Below are 16,761 nucleotides of genomic sequence, written 5' to 3' on the forward strand. Positions count from 1 at the left end.
CCACTACATCCATACATTTCCTGTAGTCCTACAAATATTTATCTTATAGATAATAATGCTTTGAGGTAAATAGAATTGAATCATTCAAAGGGATATTCTAAAAATGACAGTTGATGGATTATGAAGGTGAGCAAAGTAGAGGAAATGAATGTCACCATCGACTCCCATCATGGAATGCCTGCACCAGGTTTCATTGATATCTTCCTCAATTAGATGCTGCAGTCTATAAAAGGTTAAATAAGAGATACTCAGCCTTGCTAATATAAGGCTGCTGCTACAGAGATCAAGATTATAGCTAGAAATTGACACAGGATTAAGCAGTATTTGCCAGAAACAGTTCCCGAAGTGGTTTAATTATCTAATCCAAGCAGACGAGGAGGGTTGACAAAGAACAAAGAAAATTACAGTACAGCGACAGGCACTTTGGCCCTCCAAGCCTGCACCAACCCAGATGCTCTATCTAAACCTGTTGCCTATTTTTTAAGGATCTGTATCCCTTTGCTCCCAGCCCATTCATGTATCTGTCTAGATACATTTTAAATGACCCTATTATGCCTGCCTCTACCACCTCCTGCGTAAAGAACTTTCCATGCATATCTCCCTTCAACCTTTTCCCTCTCGTCTTGAACTCGTGACCCCTAATAATTGAGTTCCCCACTCTGGGAAAAAGATTTTTGCTATCATTTTTCCCAGGGCTTTTCCATTTACCGTATAGTTCGCTCTTGAATTGGATCTTCCAATTTGCCCGGATTGAACTCCATTTGCCATTTCTCCACCCAACTCTCCAATCCATTAGCAGGTCCTCCAGATCATTTATGTATATCACAAACAATAGTGGTCCCTAGATTTGTGAGAAGATTTGTAGCTCGGGTGCTCGTTGTTGTGGTTCTGTTTGCCAAGCTGGGAATTTGTGTAGCAGACTTTTCGTCCCCTGTCTAGGTGACATCCTCAGTGCTTGGGAGCCTCCTGTGAAGCGCTTCTGTGATCTTTCTCCCAGCATTTGTAGTGGTTTGAATCTGCCGCTTCCGGTTGTCAGTTCCAGCTGCCCGTTGCAGTGGTCGGTATATTGGGTTCAGGAAGTTGTGCTTATTGATTGAATCTGTGGATAAGTGCCATGCCTCTAGGAATTCCTTGGCTGTTCTCTTTTTGGCTTGTCCTATAATAGTAGTGTTGTCGCAGTCGAATTCATGTTGTTTGTCATCTGCGTGTGTGGCTACTAAGGATAGCTGGTCATGTCGTTTCGTGGCTAGTTGGTGTTCATGGATACAGATCGTTAGCTGTCTTCCTGTTTGTCCTATGTAGTGTTTTGTGCAGTCCTTGCATGGGAGTTTGTACACTACCTTGGTTTTGCTCATGCTGGGTATCGGGTCCTTCGTTCTGGTGAGTTGTTGTCTGAGAGTGGCTGTTGGTTTGTGTGCTGTTATGAGTCCTAGTGGTCGCAGTAGTCTGGCTGTCAGTTCGGAAATGCTCTTAATGTATGGTAGTGTGGCTAGTCCTTTGGGTTGCGGCATGTCCTCGTTCCATTGTCTTTCCCTTAGGCATCTGTTGATGAAATTGCGCGGGTTAACGTTTTTAGCGATACATTGTATCGGTGTTCTTCTTCCTCTTTTTGCAGTTCAGGTGTATTGCAGTGTGTTGTGGCCCTTTTGAATAGTGTCTTGATGCAACCACTTTTGTGTGTGTTAGGGTGGTCCCAACACAATCCCTGTGGAACACCACTGGTCACATTTCTCCACTGCTACTTTCTGTCTCCTGTTGCTCAGCCAGTTCTCTATCCATCCAGCTAATACACCGTGGACCCAATGCGACTTCACCTTCTCCATCATGGGGAACCTTATCAAACGTCTTACTGAAGTCCATGTATGTGACATCTACAGCCCTTCCCTCATCAATAAACTTTGTCACTTCCTCAAAAAGTTCTATTAATTTGGTAAGACATGACCTTCCCTGCAAAAAAACATATTACCTATCACTGATAAGCCCATTTTCTTCCAAGTGTAAATAGATCCTATCCCTCCAAGGTTTGTGAGAAGATTTGTAGCTCGGGTGCTCGTTGTTGTGGTTCTGTTCGCTGAGCTGGGTGCTTGGGAGGATGTCACCTAGACAGGGGACGAAACGTCTGCAACACAAATTCCCAGCTCAGCGAACAGAACCACAACAACGAGCACCCGAGCTACAAATCTTCACACAAACCTTGAACACCTACGGGCGAGAGACGCTAAGACAAGCCAGGAAATGGGAATCCTGTGCCAACCGCCTAAGCACCACACTCCCAAGCACTGAGAATATCACCTAGACAGGGGACGAAGCGTGTGCAACACAAATTCCCAACTCGGCGAACAGAACCACAACAGATCCTATCCCTCAGTATCTTCTCCAGCAGCTTTCCTACCACTGACATCAGGCTCACTGGTCTATAATTACCTGGATTATCCCTGCTACCCTTCTTAAACAAGGGTACAACATTAGCAATTCTCCAGTCCTCCGGGACCTCACCCATGCTCAAGGATGCTGCAAAGACATCTGTTAAGGTCCCAGCTATATCCTCTCTTGCGTCCCTCAGTAACCTGGAATAGATCCCATCTCGATCTGGGGACTTGTCTACCTTTTAGAATACCCAATACTTCCTCCGTCCTTATGCTGACTTGACCTAGAGTACTCAAACGTCTATCCCTAATCTCAACGTCAGTTGTGTCCCTCCCTTCGGTGAATACCAATGCAAAGCACTCATTAAGTATCTCAACCATTTTATCTGACTCCATGCATAACTTTCCTCCTTTGTCCTTGAGTGGGCCAACCCTTTCTCTAGTTACCCTCTTGCTCCTTATACACTAATAACAGGCTTTGAGATTTTCCTTAACCCTATTTGCGAGAGATATTACATGCCCTCTTCTAGCCCTCTTAATTCCTCACTTCAGATTGATCCTACTTTCCTGATATTCTTCTAAAGCTTCGTCCTTTTTCAGTCACCTAGACCTTATGTATGCTTCTTATTTCCTCTTAGCTAGTCTCACAATTTCACCTGTTATCCATGGTTCCCTAATCTTGCTATTTCTATCTCTCATTTTCATAGGGACCTGTCTGTCCTGAAATCTAATCACCTCTCTTTAGAAGCCTCCCACATATCAAATGTGGATTTACCTTCAAGCTGCTCCCAATCCTCATTCCCAGCCCCTGTTGAATTTTACTATAGTTGGCCTTCCCCCAATTTAGCACTCTTCCTTTAGGACCACTCACATCTTTGTCCATGAGTATTCTAAAACTTACAGAATTGTGATCAATATTCCCAAAGTAATCCCCTACTAAAACTTCAACCACATGGCCAGGCTCATTCCCCAACACCAAGTCCAATATAGCCCCTTCCTGAATTGGACGATTCACATACTGCTCTATCAAACCCTCCTGGATGCTCCTTACAAATTTTGCTCTATCCAGACCTCTAACAGTAAACTAATTCCAGTTAATACTGGGAAAATTAAAATCTCTTAACACTATCACCCCATGCTCCTACATCTTTCAATAATCTATTTAAATATTTGCACCTTTACCTCATGCTCACTGTTGGGAGGCCTGTAGTACAGCCCCAATATGGTTACCGCACCCTTCCTATTTCTGAGCTCTGCCCATTTTGCCTCACTGCTCAAGTCCTCCATAGTGCCCTCCTTTAGTACAGCTGTGATATCCTCTCTGAAGAGTAATGCAATTCCTCCAACCATTTTACCTCTCTCTCTGTCCCACCTGAAGCATCTACATTCTGGGATATTTAGTTGCCAATCATGCCCTTCCCTCAACTAACTCTCAGCAATAGCAATAACATCATACTCCCAGGTACTAACCCAAGCCCTAAATTCAGCTGCTGCTGGAAGAATTGTGCCAACCTCTTTAATGTGCTTTCAAAAGCCTACTCCCATATGTCATTTCTCACACGAACTTACTTGAAGAAGCATGCATGTTTCTTTGTCTATACACGTCATCAAATCTCGATCTGGCCATCCACCACATGCACTGTCACTTTCCCCACATAATCAACTTCTGCAAAAATCCATCCATCTTCAACATTTTCCATTACTTCCATTGATCAGTTCCTTCTTGCTGAAGTAAAAAGGCAGAGAACCAGATATCGACTCTCTTTTCATTATGATGGTTCTTTTTTTCTTAAGCGGGGAGGTGTGAGGAAGTTGAAGGCACGTACTGTACCTTTAAGCAAGACAGAATGCTGTTCTGAACTGAGAGCTTACAAGCACCTGTGACTATGACTAGTTGGCAGTCCCAGAGTGTACTAGAAAATTGGAAATATGTAAGATTGGCTGTGAAAGGGATACCTTGCAAGAACTGTAACTAATACTACATTGGATGAACAGGCAGAAAACTAGCCACCAGGATACATGAACATCAACTAGCCACAAAAAGACATGACGCACTCTCACTAGTATCCTTACATGCAGATGAAGAAGGACACCACTTTGACTGGGATAACACATCTATCCTAGGACAAGCCAAACAGAGACATGCACAAGAATTCCTAGAAGCAGGGCATTCCAATCAGAACCCTATCAACAAACACATTGACTTGGATCCCATTTACCACCCCCTAAGAAAAATAACAGGAAATGATGGCACCACAGGAAATGATGTCATCAACCCAAGGAAACCTAAACACATAAATAGAAAGCGGGCCATGCCACCAGTGCTTCATCTGGAGGCTCACTGATCATGTTACCTAGTATGGTGATGAAATCTCTGAAAATGAACCTTATAGCTCAGCGAGCAAGCTTACATTCATATATGCCCTTCTCCTCCCTTGTCAGTCCTCCACAGGACTGTTCCCGCTAGGATACCCTGGACCACTCCCGACATTTCCCCAAACCACCTTGCAATGCAATCACAGAAGGTGTACAACTGCCTATTTATTTCCTCCCTCCTCATTATCCTAGGCCACACACACACCTTTCATGTGAAGCAGTGATTTCCCTGCATTTCACTCAATTTAGTCTACTGCATTCGCTACTCACAATGTGGTTCTACATTGGACAGATGAAGTACAGACTAGGCTACTGCTTAGTAGAACACCTAAGTTCTGTTTGAAAAATGACCCTGATTTTCTAGTTGCCTGCTATTTCAACATACCATCGTGTTCCCTGGCCAACACCTCCGTCTTGGGCTTGCCGCAGTGCTCCAGCAAACCTCTGCACAACCTGGTGGAACATTTATTTTCTGCTTGGGAACCCTACAATCTTCTGGAGTTCAATAATTTTAGGGCCCGAGCACCTTTTCCCATGTCCTTACCTCAATCCCCAAACTTCAGGCCTTGTCATCACATAGGCTACTACCTGAAACATCACATTGTCAGCCACTAACTGTTCCCATTGGCTTTTATCCTTTGCCCAAATCTTTTTCTTTCACTTTGGGCTCCATCTCCACCTATAAATTATTTCCCCTCTCCCCTCCTCTTCTCTAGTATATATACCAAACTTTACCCAGCTATACCTGAAATTTTAATTCTGCTTTCTCTCCACAGATGCTGCCTGACCAGCAATTTCTAATTTTGTTTTTAACATATTACCTCATCAGACTTTAACTCTTGTAGTACAATACAAAGATGAGTAGTTAAAATTTTTATAAGAGCAATAGATGGAAAGTTAAAACTTACTTTAGCAAAGAAAAATGAGAAATTATTTCCAGTGGATAATGCTAAACTCAACTCATGATGAGATTCTACACATTTTCAGCTCTGATCGCCAGCATCTGCAGTCCTCACTTTCTCCTTCATGAGATTAGACAAGGTGTTGACATTGGATATTAAGTCTATCAAAAAGCTCCTCTTTATAAAAACAGGTAGGGAACAACAGAGTAAGTTGACTGAAGGATCAGTCCAGGAATGCCAAAAAAATTGCTGACATGCTTCGTGAAGAGATGTAACGGGACTAATTAAAGGAAATAAGGAACATATAAACTTACTAAATTTAAGGAAGAAACATGGCATAAAACCAGACGTTTTGTGCTCTGAAAGTTAGTGCAATGCCAGAATGTCTGTTGACAAATACTCTCATAGATCTGGACCCAGCTTAGAAAACGGCTTTGTGTTCATTCGGCAAAAGTGAGGATTGCAGATGCTGGAAGTCAGAGTCTAGATTAGAGTGGTGCTGGAAAAGCACAGCAGGTCAGGCAGCATCCAAGGAGCAGGAAAATCGACATTTCGGGCAAAAGCCTAACCATCAATGGTCATTGTTTCTTTGCCAGTTAGCAGCAAATTTACCAATTTTTACCACAGCTTTCTTTGTGATGCAGCGGTTAGAAGTGACAGTTAGCATAACTGCCAGACAGTGCTAGGGTTTGATTCCAGCCTTGGGTAACTGTGGAGTTTGCACATTCTCCCTGTGCCTTTCCTCTGGGTGCTCCAGTTGGCTCTCACATTCAAAGATGTGCAGGCTGGATGGATTAGCCTTGGGAAACACAGGGTTAAGGGGATATTGATGGTTTTGGGCGGGATGCTCTTCAGAGCGTTGATGATGGGCTGAAAGGCCTGTTGTAGGGACTCTATCATTCTTTGAATTGTAAACTTTGAGTATAATGTTTTAACTTAATTACGCGATTATACCTTGTCGTGAGGGTAATTTTCAACTTCTTCACCACCGCATACCCTATAGCCAAATACCAACACGTTTACATATTCGCTGCTTAGACAGAGCGAGCCGAGCAGTTGCAGCTCCGAATGGGGTCACCACTGAGTCTGCGCAGTGCATTGTGCCACCGCGTCGTGAGTGCGCGCGGCAGGAGGTGGAGAGAGCTGGAGTTTGCGCAGTATGGCGTGAGGGCGTGGCCATGGCGTTACCAAGGAGAAAGCGGCGGAGCGACAGGGAGGAGAGTCAGGATATGTAAATAAACAGTAGATGTACCAGGAAAAGGTCTGCATCGACTGTCAGCAGTTACCAGAGAAACTCAGGTGAGTTTTGCGAATAGCTGACTCCTTACATTTTAATTGGGATTTTTGAAATGCGTTATGAGCGTCACATATATGAATAGGGCTATTATGCTCTCCATGCAGTTCTGACATTCAGTATGACCATAGCTTAATTGTTTAAACTTTATTTTGCTGCAGTATTCCTGGCTTCACCTGGGATCACTGCTGGGACTCTTGTATTAATGGCTAGACCTTGTTGTACAAGGAACAATTTCAAAATTTTGCAGATAATATGAAACTTGGAAACAATAGCAAAGTTAAGATACAGTGTTCTTACAGTATGGAATGAGATGCTTCAGTCCACACAGTTTATGCTGGTTATCAAACATCCCATCTCTCAGCACATGGCCTGTAGCTGTGTGTTATTGTGATTCAAGTGTTCATTAAGTAGTTCTTAAATGCTTTTATGGTTCCTGCCTCTACTACCCTTTTTAGGTGATAAGTTCCAGATATCCACAACTTTCTTGATGACTTTTTTCCTCTCAAATCAACTCTCAACCTTATGCTGTATATCTTAAAATCGTGCACCTGGTGATTGTTTCTTTTAGTGGAAAAGTTTCTGCCTTTCTACTCTGTCTATGCATCTCAATTTTGTACACCCTTGATCAGATCTGCACTTTGTTTTCCTTACAGTAGAGAAGACTATCCCAGCCTATGTAATTTCTCTTCATAGCTGAATCGCTCCAGCCCAGGCAACATCTTGAAGAAACACTTAAACAGAAATTGCTGGAGCAAAGCAGGTCAGGTAGCACCTGTGAGAGAAAGCAGAGTTAATGTTTCAAGTCTAGTGACTGTTCTTCAGAACTGATAGTAGCTAGGAAAAGATGATAAAAATGCTGAAGATGTGGGTGGGTGGGAATGAGTGAGCAGATATGTGAAGATAGAGACTAGAGAGAGAGAAGGACAGGCAGATAAAAGGGTGAATGATAGTATAAGGAGGAGAAAAAAAACTGATAAAGGAGACCATGAGTAGGTGAAAATAGATTGGCTTTTTAAAAAATTCCTTCACAGAATGTAGATGTTGTTAGTTAGACCAGGATTTAATGCGCATCCCTGCTATTGGTCGAAATCACATGTAGGCCAGACCAGGTTAGGACGACTGTTTCCTTTCCTAAAGGACATTAAGAGCCACCTGGGTTTTTGCTGACAATCAACAATGATTTCATGCTTATCATTAGACTCTTAAGTACAGATTTTTGTTTCTTAGGTTCCATCATCTGCCCTTTCACCTGGATTTGAACCCAGACCCCAGATCATTACCTGGGTCTCTGTATTAATAGTCTAGCAAGGATGCCTCCCCTGTGCTGAAAGCTGTCCAAGTAGATTCTTCTGCAAGCAGTCACCTAGTCTGCATATCATCTCCCCAGTGATCAAGAGACCACATTGTGAGCAGCAAAGAACAAGGAACCCAGCACCGTACCATGGGGTATGCTACTGGTCACAGTCCTCCAGTCACAAACATATAATTTGACCATCACCATCTGCTTCCTACCATTAAGCCAATTTTGAATCCAATTTGCGGAATTACCCTTCCCTGGATGCTTAGCTTCTTAACCAGTCTGCAATGTGAGACCTTGTCAAAAGCCTCACTGAAAGCCATGTCCACTCCTAAATTGTGAGGATGGTGGTGCAAAACTTCAAAATGTTTAGAGAAGTTGCTGAATGGATGTGCAAGTAGCAAAGAAGATGAAATGCAAAGAAATGTGAGAAGATTCATTTTGGTTGGAAAATATCAGAGGAGAACCTAAAGTAAAGAGGACAATTCTAAAGCAGGTGTGAGGGCAGAAAGACCTGAGGATATGTGTACGTGAGTCATTGGAATTGGCAGGACAGATTAAAATGAATGGCTAATAAAGCAGACAGTATGTTATTATTAGTTTGATTTATTAGTTTTATATCTGAGAGACTAAGAGGAAGAAGTATGTGTTAAATCTATATAAAACACAGGTCCAGACTCAATAGGAACCTTTAGCAAAGACATGAAGGCATTGAATAGTGGTAGAGAGTTGCTTTTTGGATTGGAGCCTGTGACCAGCAGTGTGTCTCAAAGATCGGTGCTGGGTCTACTGCTTTGTCATCTATATCAATGATTTGGATGTGAAAACAGGAGATATGGTTCGTAAGTTTGCAGATGACACCAAAATTGGTGGTGTCATGGACAGTGAAAAGATTATCTCTGAGTACAACTGGATCTTGATCAAATCGGCAAATGGGACGAGGGCTGAATGATGGAGTTTAATTTAGATAATTGTGAGGTGTTGCATTTTGATAGGGCAAATCAGGGCAGGAGGTATACACTTAATGGTAACATCCTGGGGAGTGTTGCCGAATAGAGAGACATTAGGTTGCAGGTTCTTGTTCCTTGAAAGTGGAGGTACAGGAAGACAGGATGGTGACGAATATGTTTGGTACGCTTGCCTTTATTGGTCAGTACAATCAGTATAGGAGTTGCGAGGTCATGTTGTAGCTGTACAGGACATTAGTTCACTTTTGGAATATTCCATTCAGTTCTAGTCTCCCTGCTATAGGAAAGATGTTGTGAAAGGGTTCAGAAAAGATTTTCAAGTGTGTTGCTAGGGTTGAAGGGTTTGAGCTATAAGGACAAGCTGAATAAGCTGGAACTATTTTCCCTGGTGGATCAGAGGCAGAGGCTGAGGCTGACCTTATAGAAGTTTATAAAATCATGAGGGGTGTCAATAGGGTGAATGGTCAAGGTCTTATTCCCAGACTCAGAGAGTCCAAAAATAGAAAGCAGAGGTTTAGGATGAGAGGGTAAAGATTTAAAAGGGACCTAAGGAGCAACATTTTCATGCAGATGATGGAATAAGCTGCCAGTGGAGGTGGTGGAGTCTGGTGTAATTACAACATTTAAAAGGCATTTGGTTGGTTAAATGGATAGGAAAGGTTTAGAGGGATATTGGCCAAACGTAGGCAAATAAGACGAGATTAATTTAGGATATCTGATCCATATGAACAAGTTGGACCAAAGGGTCTGTTTCTGTCCTGTACAATTCTATAACTGTATGTCTGGAGATGGTGCTGAAACGATTCACACGTATTATTCCAAGAATCAGGAACTTCAGTTCCAAAGATATATTGGTGAAGTTGGGATTATTATCCTTGGTGAATAGAAGGCTCTGAGAAGTTATATGGGCATTCAAAATCATAAGAGTTCTTGACAGAGATAATGGAGCAAAACTGTTTCCAGTTATGGAGCAATTCAAATTCCATTGCTCAGCCTAACGTAAATGCTGAGAAAAGCAAAGGTGATATAAGGAAAAACTTTGTCAGATGGCAAGTAGTTTAAGATTTGGAATGTACTACCTAAGAATGTACTAGAGGCAGCTTCAATTGAGGCATTCAAAAGGGAATTTGTTATCTGAAAGGAAGAATATGCAGGGTTACAGGAAGAACATAATGGATTGATATAAAATGAATCGTTTATTTAGAGAGCAGGTGCAGATAAGGTGGGCTGAAAGGCTTCCTTTTTTGCTGTTAAATTTCTGTCATATTCCCATATAATGTGATGTATTCAATGTAAAAATCTTTCTTAAATATGATCGAAGAGTGTGGTGCTGGAAAAGCACAGCCAGTCAGGCAGCATCATGAAGAACTTATGCCTGAATTGTCGATTCTGTGCTTCTCAGATGCTGCCTACGGGATGTGCTTTTCCGGCACCACACTCTTCAGCATCTGTGGTCCTCACTTTCTCCTCTGTCTTGAATATGTTCAACACAGTGTTCACAGCCCTATGGGTCAGTGCTTTTTGTTTTCTCACTCTTAGAATGTGGGCACCACTGTCTGGGTCAGCATTTATTTCCCATCCTTAATAGTCCAGCAGGCAGTTAAGCGTCAGTCATATGATTGTGGATTGTTTGTAGGCCAGACCAGGTAAGGATGGCAAATTTCAATCCCTAAGGGGATTCCCCTATGCGTGGAAAGTTCTTTATGCAGAGGGTGGTGGGTGCTTGGAACAGATTGCCAGTGGTGGTAGAGGCGGACACGATAGCATCATTTAAGGTGTATCTAGATAGGTTACATGAATGGGCAGGGGCAGAGGGATGCAGATCCTTAAAAAATAAGTGACAGGTTTAGATAGAGGATGTGGCAGGCTTGGAGGGCCAAGTAGTCTGTCCGTGTAATTTTCTTTGTTCTTTTCTTTTTCTAAAGGACATAGTGAACCAGATGGATGTTTTCAACAATTAACAATGATTTCATGGTTATGAGTCTTAATTGCAGATTTTTATTGAAATCAAATTCTACTGTTTGCCATAGCAGGATTTGAACCCAGGTCCCCAGAATATTATCTAGGTTTCTGAATTAATAGGCTAGCAATAATATCATTAGACCATCATTTTCAAAAATTATGTTCCATTGTGACTCAATTTTAACACTTCAATGTTAATGTGATACTGGATGCTGACAAAAACAAAGCAAACCAACAATAGCGGCAGAGTAGTTTATAAAGTTTATGTTTCGATAGCATATAATATTAAATGGAATTGGAAAGTGATTGATAGGTAAGAATTTCTCTTTTTACTACCTCTTCTGACTTTTTTATTATTCTTTACTATTTTGCATTCTATTGTGATGTATACATTTTTGTATATACCATTTTACATAGTTTTCATAATTCATTTTTAACCGTTTGCATTCAGGGTCGAAACACTTTCTTTCCAATAACCTTAAATGTAAGATGAATCAGATTTAACTGAATATGTTCGAAGCCCTAGACAGTTTGTTGTACCATCTGCAGCATGTGAGTTCCAAGATGCTTCTGGCAGTCTTGATGACCACATCAGTAGCAAGTACTGCCAGGTCAAATATCTTGAACACCGAGACTTGGAAGTTGGCTGAAGATACAGAGGTGCACCTGCAAAGCTGAAGGCTACATGGGTAGTCATTTTGCTGAGGTGGTCATCCTGTAGACTAAGCAGCTGCAGTCAAAGCTGTAATGGGAGACCACCAGGCAGAGGAAGGTAGCTGGGCAGGCTGACAGGAAAGCCCCAAAGGGCATGTACTCATTCTTCTGTGTTGAAAAATGATGATAATGAGGGTTCCAGTGGGAAGCATGGTAAGGACAAAATTCACAGCTCTATGGTGGCTCAGCTATACAAGGGGTGAGGAAGAAAAGTCCCAGCCGGATAGTGGTAGGTAACTTGATAGAGACTTGATAGAGTGAGATAAATCTGAGGTCTTGGTAAACATTGGTACCAACAATATAGAGAAAATGACAGATGAAGTCTTGCATTCAGGGAGTTAGGCAGTAGATTAAAAATACTGGATTGGTGGTGCTGGAAGAGCACAGCAGTTCAGGCAGCATCCAATGAGCAGCGAAATCGACGTTTCGGGCAAAAGCCCTTCATCAGGAATAAAGGCAGTGAGCCTGAAGCATGGAGAGATAAGCTAGAGGAGGGTGGGGGTGGGGAGAGAGTAGCATAGAGTACAATGGGTGAGTGGGGAGGAGATGAAGGTCAAGGAGGAGAGGGTGGAGTGGATAGGTGGAAAAGGAGATAGGCAGGTCGGACAAGTCCGGACAAGTCAAGGAGATAGTGCTGAGCTGGAAGTTTGAAACTAGGATGAGGTGGGGGAAGGGGAAATGAGGAAGCTGTTGAAGTCCACATTGATGCCCTGAAGTGTTCTGAGGCGGAAGATGAGGCGTTCTTCCTCCAGGCGTCTGGTGGTGAGGGAGTGGCGGTGAAGGAAGCAGACCTATAAATTGCAGTCTCAAAGTTACTGCTGGTGTCATGTGCTGGTGCATACAGAAATAACGGAACAGGGTAGATGAACGTGTGGCTCGAGTTTATGGAGGGTTTAGATACTTGAATGACTGGGATCATTTAGATTAGATTAGATTACTTACAGTGTGGAAACAGGCCCTTCGGCCCAACAAGTCCACACCGACCCGCCGAAGCGTAACCCACCCATTCCCCTACATTTACCCCTTTACCTAACACTACGGGCAATTTAGCATGGCCAATTCACCTGACCGGCATATCTTTGGATGGTGGGAGGAAACCGGAGCACCCAGAGGAAACCCACGCAGACACGGGGAGAATGTGCAAACTCCACACAGTCAGTCGCCTGAGTCGGGAATTGAACCCGGGTCTCTGGCGCTGTGAGGCAGCAGTGCTAACCACTGTGCCACCGTGCCGCCCACGAAAGGTCAGACACATACAAGCAAGATGGTCTACATGTAAATCAGAATGGGACCAACATCCTTGCATGTAAGTTTGTTTGTTAATGCTGTTTGGAGGCGGTTAAATTAAGTCTATGGGAGAAGGGGTACACAATATTAATACAATAGGGACTCTGCTTAATATAGTAGAGGGGTCAAGACAAAGAAAATTCAGCCATGTTGAGATTCAAGGGAGTAAGGAGAGGCTGGATGGCCTCTACTTTAATGCTAGGAGTATTATTAGTAGGACAGATGAGTTAAGGGCATGGATTGATATGTGGAATTGTGATATTGTTGCAGTCACAGATACTTGGCTGAAGAGAGACAGGGCCAGCAGCTCACCATTCCAAATGTAGGATCTTCAGGTGAGAAGGGGGAGCGGGTAAAAGAGGAGATAGTGTTGCATTTATTAATTAAGGAGCTACTTATTGCAGGAAGGAGAGAAAATGTGTTTATGTTGGAGTTTAGAAATAAAAAGGGGAAGTCACATTGCTGGGAGTGTATTATCGGCCCTAAACAGTCATCAGGCAATAGAGGAGCAGACATGTGGAAAATAGACTAGGTGTTTATTAATAGTAATAGAGTAATTATTTTAGGAGATTTTAACTTCTCCAACTTTAATCTGAATAGTCAATGTGCAAAGGGTTTAGAGATGGCAGATTTCTCGAAATATATTCCGGAGAATTTTTTTATGTCAACATGCAGAAGGTCAACATGGGATGATGCAGTGCTTGATCCATTTCTGAACAATGAAGCTGATCAGGTGGTTGAGGTGGCAGTGGGGGGGATTATTTTAGTAATGACGACTACAAAACAGTAGTGGACAGTGAAGAAGGTTACCTCAGAGGACAACGGGATCTTGATCAGAGGGGCCAATAGGCCGAAGAGTTGCAGATGAAGTTTAAATAGGTTTAGATAAATTTGAAGTGCTGCATTTTGGAAAGACAAATCAGAACAGGTCTTTTACATACAATGTTAAGGCCCTTGTGAGTGTAGTTGAACAAACAGACCTTAGAGTGCAGGTTCATAGTTCCTTGAAAGTAGAGTTGCAGGTAGATAGGATAGTGAAGAAGGTGTTTGATATGTTTCCCTTTATTGTTCAGAGCATTGAATATAGGAGTTGGGAAGTCATGTTGCCATTTTACAGGACATTGCTTAGGCCACTTTTGGAACATTGTGTGCAATTTGGGTCTCTCTTCTAAAGGAATGGTGTTGTGAAACTTGAAAGGGTTCAGAAAAGATTTACAAGGATGATGCCAGGGTTGGAGGGTTTGAGCTGTAGGGAGAGGCTGAATAGGCTGGGGCTGTTTTGTCTGGCGTGCGGAGGCTGAGGAATGACCTTATCAAGTCATGAGGGGCTTGGATAGTTTAAATAGACAAGGTTTTTTCCCTGGCATGGGGGAGTCCAGAACTTGAGGGCATAAGTTTAGGGTGAGAGGGGAAAGATTTAAAAGGGCAACTTTTTCATACAAAGAGTGGTGTGTGTATGGAATGAGCTGCCAGAGGAAGTGGTGGAGGCTGGTACGATTGCAATATTTTAAAAGACATCTGAATTGGTACATGAATAGGAAAACTTTAGAGGGATATGGGCCAAGTGCTGCCAAATGGGAATAGTTTAATTTAGAATATCTGGTCAGCATGGAGGATTTGGACCAAAGGGCCTGTTTCCATGCTGTACATCTCTATGACTCTATAACAGAATTGTTGTTGTGGGTAATTTCAAATTCCTCTTTATTGATGTGGACTGGCTTGGTGCCAGGAGCTTGGATGGGGAGAAGATGTTAGGTCCATCCAGGATGTTTTTTTTAAACAATATGGAAATGGTTTAACTAGGGAAGGGACCATGTTAGACCTGATATTGGGGAATGAGCTTAGCCAGGTGATTGAAGTTTAAGTGGGGAAGCATTTTGGAAACAGTGGCCATGGTTCTGTAAGTTTTAAGTCACTAATAGATAAGGATAAGAGTAGTCCTTGGGTGAAAGTACTAACCTGAGGATAAGCTAACTAGCACAGTATTAGGGAGGTCTGGGGGCAGTTGTTTGAGCTCAAATCCACATCTGGCATGTGGGAACACTTAAAGGCCAGTTGAGTAGAATTTTGGGCCAGCATGTTCCTGGATGACAAGTGAAATTTGTCAACTTAGACAAAAAGACAAAGAAAGCAAACATAAGGTAATGGCCTCGTGGTGAGACGCATGATTTTTATGCAGAGGATGGTAAGTGCCCGGAATGTGCTACCAGAGGAGATGATGGAAGCAGATACAATCAAAACATTTAAGAGGCATCTTGACAGATATATATGACCAGGCAGAGCATAGAGTATGGACTATGTGAAGGAAAATGATTTTTAGTTTAGAAAGTCATCATGTTGGGGCAGTCTTGCTGGACAGAAGGGCCTCTTCCTGTGCTGTACTGTTTTTTGTTCTAAGCATGTGTTGCCCCTTATCCCTTCATGTGGTTATGGATTTTGCTACCTCACTTGAAGAAAAGGAGTCACCTTCCCCTTTGATAAAAACCCTGTGAAGCTCTCTTCTGCCTTTATTATATTTCTTTGTTAACAACTGAATTCACTTCTTGCTTTTCTGTATTGTAACAGCTACAAAGCTAAAAACCAAAAAGAGGCAATCACATTGCTGGGCATGTACTATAGGCTACTGACAGTCTGAGCGAAATAGAAGAACAGATATGGGAAATGTAAAAGTAATAAAATAGTGATAGGGGATTTCAACTTCTCTGACATTAGGGATTGTCTGTTTGGAGGGAGCAAAAATGTTAAAATGCATCCGCATCAGCATTTTAAGGTAAATAAAGAAAAATTCTAAGTTGTTATACAGGTACATTAAGGCCATAGGTAATTTATGTGTGGAACCAGATGGAGTAGCTAAGGTCCTAAATTATTGGCTTGGGTCTGTGTTCACTAGTGAAAGGGTCAATGTAGGTATAGAAATTAGGAAAGGGTCTGTGATGCAGTTAAAGAAATTAGCATAGACCGAGGGGAGTTCTGAGTGTCTGGCAGGCATAAAAGTAGATAAATCTCTAGGGCTGGATGAGATATATCCCAGGTTGTTGAGCGAGGCGAGTCAGGAAATCTGGGCTCTTGCAAAAAATTTCAATTCGTCTCTGGCCACAGGAGAGGCTCCAGAGCACTATAGGACAGCCAACGTAGTACCTTTTTATTCAAGAAGGCAGCAAATGATAAACCTGAAAATGATAGCCCATCAGACTAACCACAGTGGTGGAGAAACTATTAGAAGCGATTCTGAGGGACTGAATGTAATCTGTCTGGAGAGGCATGGATGGTTTTGTTCAGGGGAGGTCAGGTCTGACCAGCTTGATTGAATGGTTTGAAGAAGTGATAAGGTGTGAAGATGAGGGCAATTCATTTGATGTAGTCAACTTGGACCTCAGCAATGCTTTTGGTAAGGTTCGCATAGGTGTCTGACAGCAAAGAGCTCATGGATTCCAAGGAAGTCTTGTAAGTTGGATCCACAATTGGCTAAGTGGCAGGAACCAGAGAGTGATGATTGAAGAGTGTTTTTCTCTGACTGGCCATTTACTCCAGTATTGATGCTGTCAATTGTAACCTAAATTTGCCCAGACTGTTTCCTTAAATTCTGAAACCT

At 42.5% G+C, this 16,761-nt stretch overlaps 1 protein-coding gene and 1 long non-coding RNA gene across 2 annotated transcripts in view; one reads left to right on the forward strand and one right to left on the reverse strand.

The window, feature by feature from the left end:
* Positions 1 to 323: 323 nt before the first annotated feature.
* Positions 324 to 6,715, reverse strand: LOC140464999 (uncharacterized). Its single transcript, XR_011955041.1, has 2 exons — positions 6,599 to 6,715; positions 324 to 1,542 (listed from the first exon to the last, which is right to left on the reverse strand). It is a non-coding gene; the product is annotated as an uncharacterized lncRNA (long non-coding RNA).
* A 146-nt stretch (positions 6,716 to 6,861) lies between these two features.
* Positions 6,862 to 16,761, forward strand: part of mak (male germ cell-associated kinase) — a 233,517-nt gene continuing 223,617 nt past the window's right edge. The window contains exons 1-2 of the mRNA XM_072560769.1: positions 6,862 to 6,943; positions 7,595 to 7,701. The gene's annotated coding sequence lies outside the window, so the exon portion shown is untranslated. The remainder of the gene's footprint in view (positions 6,944 to 7,594; positions 7,702 to 16,761) is intronic.

Source organism: Chiloscyllium punctatum, chromosome 41, assembly GCF_047496795.1.
Source record: "Chiloscyllium punctatum isolate Juve2018m chromosome 41, sChiPun1.3, whole genome shotgun sequence".
NCBI lineage: Eukaryota > Metazoa > Chordata > Chondrichthyes > Orectolobiformes > Hemiscylliidae > Chiloscyllium > Chiloscyllium punctatum.